Source organism: Xyrauchen texanus, chromosome 8, assembly GCF_025860055.1.
Source record: "Xyrauchen texanus isolate HMW12.3.18 chromosome 8, RBS_HiC_50CHRs, whole genome shotgun sequence".
Classification (NCBI taxonomy): Eukaryota; Metazoa; Chordata; class Actinopteri; order Cypriniformes; family Catostomidae; genus Xyrauchen; species Xyrauchen texanus.
In genome coordinates, this window is record NC_068283.1 from 28,118,970 (window position 1) to 28,124,201 (window position 5,232).

The window sequence follows — 5,232 nt, forward strand, 5'->3', positions numbered from 1 at the left end:
GCAGACAGTCTTGTTTAATGCCTGCTGTTGGTGGGACTTATTCAACATCATCACATGGGAAGTTTTTTTTCTGTTTTCTGTGTCGTGACTGATATCATGTTGTGTCAGCAGCCTCAGAGACCTGGTTCTCATCACGTGTTGATGAGAGCGATTTGTACATTGCATTTTCCTTCAAAGATTAAATTTTTACTCCACTGACAATCAGGTTTAAGGGGGTTATGCCTGGTGGATGACATGGCACGTTCTAAAATTCAAAATAACTATTTTCAATGAAGGCACACACACTGCCGCCACTGCTCAGCGTCTGTTAGCAGTGCCCAGCTACGACTCTGGAGGCTGCTCAGATTTCAGAGCACAACACGCATATTTTCCATTAAATTTTACCCAAATCATTATCAAAGGACATAGATTATTTACTGTAGCATTGTTCATTCAAGAAGAAGGGAAACATCTTTTTAACTTTTGTGTGTTCTGTCTGCCACCTGAACTGAATCAATGTGATGTGTTTGATACCTGTGCTGTGTCCTGTGCCACCGCTTTATGGTTTGTTTTTAAATTTGGGGGGAGAGTTAAAACAATATGCATTCCTTTGTAGTGAATTATCATTTGTATTGTATCAACACCTTACTTACCATCAACTTCTTTCGGCACCCCTCTATAGACATTTCACTAAAAACTGGAGCTCACACGTAACCATACGTTAAAAAATACTAATCGCTTCAGCCACTGGTTCGACTTTTGGTAAGCACAGTCCAATTTCAGTTGAAGAACTTTTGACCTACTGTTACCAAATTCACAGTGAGATCAGTCTGACACATTGATCAATATAGTATTTCCCACAAATGAGTGTATGGTTAAGGATCTCACTGGGGTCATGACCTCATTGTGACATCCCTCCAGTGGATGTCAACAAGGATAATTTCTCATTACTTACTTCATGTTTAAATCTTAAAGAATACATTTTTGGAAATTAGTATGTTAAAAAAGTCAGTTATCTGACCATCTTATAAAACATAACTTTAATGTTATAAAGATTTTTGCTGACAGACAATTAATTTTTTCCATCATACCCACACAAACACAAAGAAGAAGAAATTGCTCATGCAATCGTGAAGGAGAAAAGAGAAGATGATTTAGAAATATAATAATCAGACTTCAAGAAGAGTTTTTCCCCTTTACTTGATCAGAAGGTTTGGTCAGCCCATATAATTCAACAATTCACAGTCCAAAAAACTGCAATACAACCACCAAATAACATGTACACCTTTACAATCATTCCACATGTAGATCCAAATGCTAGAGCTGTTAAAAACTGGCATCAACAATATTTTCAATGTTGCACTCTATTAAATTAGAAAAACAGTGAATTTCATGTTATTATCCTATAGCCAATTAAAAAAAGAAAAATAATTGGTAATACTATACATTGAAGTGTCCTTGCTACACACACTAGTAATATGATATTATTAAAAAAGCACCAACGATATCTGTTGTAATTACTGAAAGCTGTTTCACAACATAATTGCTAATTACATGCATCTTAATTACACTTTGACATTGACAGTGTACTGTAAAATGTCACCCTTTTTATTGTTTTGTATGGGAGGTATTTTAGACCAGAAAAGGATTGAGAAAAGGCACTCATGCTTTAACCTTTTCCTCTTCAAATCTCAGAATCTAAATTATAATGTGCTTTGTGCTCTGGATACATAAAGTTTGATAAAGGTCACATGGTCTTTAAAGGGGATAGCTATATTGTCATTAGATGTGACATGAACAGTCATTAAAATAAAATGACCATCTATTCAATTACTCATTTGTTGTGTTATGTAATAATTCAGTACAAGATTTCCAGTGCACAGATGAGTTGATGAAGACTGTAAGAAGACTACAACCATTTTGTTTTTCCTGCTAGAAATAGCTTACAGAGAGCAGGGAGGACATAAGGGCATGAGCCACAATCACTGGCAATAATTTAACCCAGTCTTACCACCAGTGTTGCCAACTATTTTCAATGGAAAGTAGCTAAAGCCTGCTCGAAAAGTAGCTAAATGTCACCAGATGACGTCATGCGTCATTAGCATATTAATGACGTCATCGCGTCGTATTTGCATTCTGCCTAATTTGTCGGTACTGTAGCCTACTTCAGTTTATAATAACGGTTATCTCCCCTAAACCGTGCTCATACTGTTTTTATATAAGTATATAGCCGAATGTCCAGTAAAACGGTTCTCAATTACATATTTTCTGTTAGACAACAGAATGGAACGGAACTTAGCTAACGTTACATTTTTATGAGTTTGAAGAATGTTTATTGTTGTGTTTGGATAAGTAAAATGTATAGAGTCTGTAAATATACGATCTGAAGTCGGAGAGTTCAGAAACCCAACCGGAATGAACTAAAACTCTGATTAGTAGTGAATATAAGCGCATGCCAAGAAAAAATGGTCAAATTAAATGTTTTGAATTAAAACAAAGGAGAAGGCAGCTGCTATGTGATCACTGATTGGTTCCTGCTAACACAGCGTGCACATGCGCAGCTCATTCATGTCTATGTCCGCTGGCGTGCAGTCAACGGAATGTGCTGCTCCTCTCAGCCACTTACTGAACAGAGCAGACGCAGCGGGGAAGTAAGACCTCACGCTTGCAGTACTGGCGATATTTGGAATTTGGAAAGTTGCTAAGGTTTGTCCAAAAAGTCGCTAGATTTGTCGCTAGTCACTTTTTTGAAAAAATGTCGCTAAAAATAGCGACAAAGTCGCTAAGTTGGCAACAATGCTTACCACAGTGACACATCAACAGAGGGCACTGATTTTTCTTCACTTTAATGTATGGTGCCGACTGCTGAGTTAATGTTTTCTGTGTAAATTAATTCTATCTATCGATCGATCGATCGATCGATCGATACTTTTGATAGACCATCTCTATGAATAAACTCAACTTAGAATTCTACTTTGAAATGGACATTGAAATAGAAAAAACATTGAAACAACATTCCATTGAAGCTGATTGCCTTTGTATCACAATCAATTCTTTCATTCACTGCATTGACTGCAAATGAGAGTGGGAGCAAGGAAGACATGCAGTGCAAGTCATCAGACTCTGTCAATTTTGTACGTAGCATAGCTATCTAGCTTTCTGCCCAGAAGCTTTCTCATTTGTTCTCTTCTGTTCAAAACAATAATGTAGATTGAGATTCTGGAGTGTTTGGATTGGATTGCTCACTTGTCTCTCATCACATTCTGAGTGACCGCGAGGGTTCTGAAGATCAGACAATACCTCACGAGATCTCACAGCTCGCACTCTGAAAGTCTGTTAACATCCACACACATTGGCACATAATTTATATCCTCTCGGATGGCTGTGTGGAAGCTGAACTCTCTTGACTCTAGTTGATTGTTTGTGTTCCTCTCTTTCCCTCTCCCACTCCCTCATCTGCTTTTTTTCATCTGATTCCATTCCTTGGTCATTGCACTGACTCCCATCACTGCATTTTAGAGTGCTTTATTTGTAAGTCACTATGATATTTGAGTCATACCCAATTACTATGTGATTCACTGAAATAAATACCTTGAAGCATGAGAAAAAAGATAAATATCTAGTAATATTTTCCACTTTATGGTGTCATGGTTTATTAAAGGGTCCTGTAACCTTCTGTTAATGTGAGCGATATTGGCAATTACCACAAGCTGCTACTTACCAATCAACCGACTCATAAAAATATATTGTTAACTTAAATTGATAACACCATAATGATATTTTAATGCAAAGTCCACTCATGAAAAGAACTCTTAAAATGTTGAGGTAGAGACATAAATGCGTGAATAATGAAAATTCAACACTTTGGTCAACAGTTGTTGTTTTAAATGTGCTATATAAATAAATGTGACTGACTGAGAGTGCCACATCAAGACTTGCAGTAAATGGCAACACTCTGATGTAAGCTCATGACAGTGCCATAGACCTTATTTAAGCTATTGCCATCTTTGATTTTTAATGGAAATGACAAGGAGGATAGACAGTTAAAGTGTTTTTGGATCATTCCGTGGACAAAACATTGATAAAATATCATTAGAAGAACATTCAGTATACAAAGAACTCCAGACAACATGAGTTTCCATTAAAAATCAAAGATGGTGCTAGCGGGAATTAGGTCTATTGAAGTCAATGCTTGGCATGTCATCATGTCTCAAAGTAAGTCCACATGGCAAATACAAGAGGTTTGTGCATATTATGTGATTGTCATCATAGTTAGACAAATGTTAGAGCACCTATTATGGTTTTTCAAATATTACCTTTCATGTAGTGTGTTATAAATGTAGCTGTTTGTGAATAAAAAGTATGCAAAGTTTCAAAAATCAAAGTGCATGACAGATGTCCAATTGAACAGAAGAACCAATTCTGAACACCTGTAGCAAGTCGTTAGTAATTCCAGACTTACTTCCTGTACTAACCTATGTAATTTGGTTACAAAAAACCCGCCTCTAGTCTGTATACGTATACAGTCAGTGCATGCTGTTAGCCTCTGCTAACTAACTAACTTACGTTATTGTCAAACTACAAATAAACTTTCCACTGAGAAACGTCCTGTTCTCATTGTGCTTGTGATGGTGGTTTGGGTTGTTCTTCTGATGTATCACTATCGGACTGAGGCTCAAATTGGTAAGGTAAAACAGAATTTTTTTCAGACGGAGCTGAAACTCGGATATGGCAGTGGGCGTTTCCTTTTTGACACGCACTGTAAGCGGTAGAACAATCACAACAGACTAGGACATCTGACCAATCAGAGCAGAGTAGACTCTCTGAAAGGAGGAATTTTAGTATGAATCCTTTAGAACGGATCATTGAACGAGTCGTTCTGGAAAAAAGGTAATGCTGCAATTTAAATTATGAGCAAATTAAAGTGTTTTTTGACCTTGGATGCATGTAAATCTATTGTGTGTGACCTTTAAAATAAAATGAGGCACGTTGAAAAAGCATAATAGGTGCTCTTTAACATTTATGCTGTAGAGAGAAGCTATTCAAAGGGAAATCCTGTACTTGTGCTATCAATAAGGAAAACACAGTGTTTCATTCTCCGCATATTGTACTATTACTGTAGGGTGTAATCAATGACTCTATCCAGTTATTTTACCTGTTGCTATGTGTGATCTCTTTCAACAAGAGTGGCACAAGTGGAAAAAAAAATTAAGAAATGAAATTAGGTGAATGGAGAAAAACAAACTATCTGGA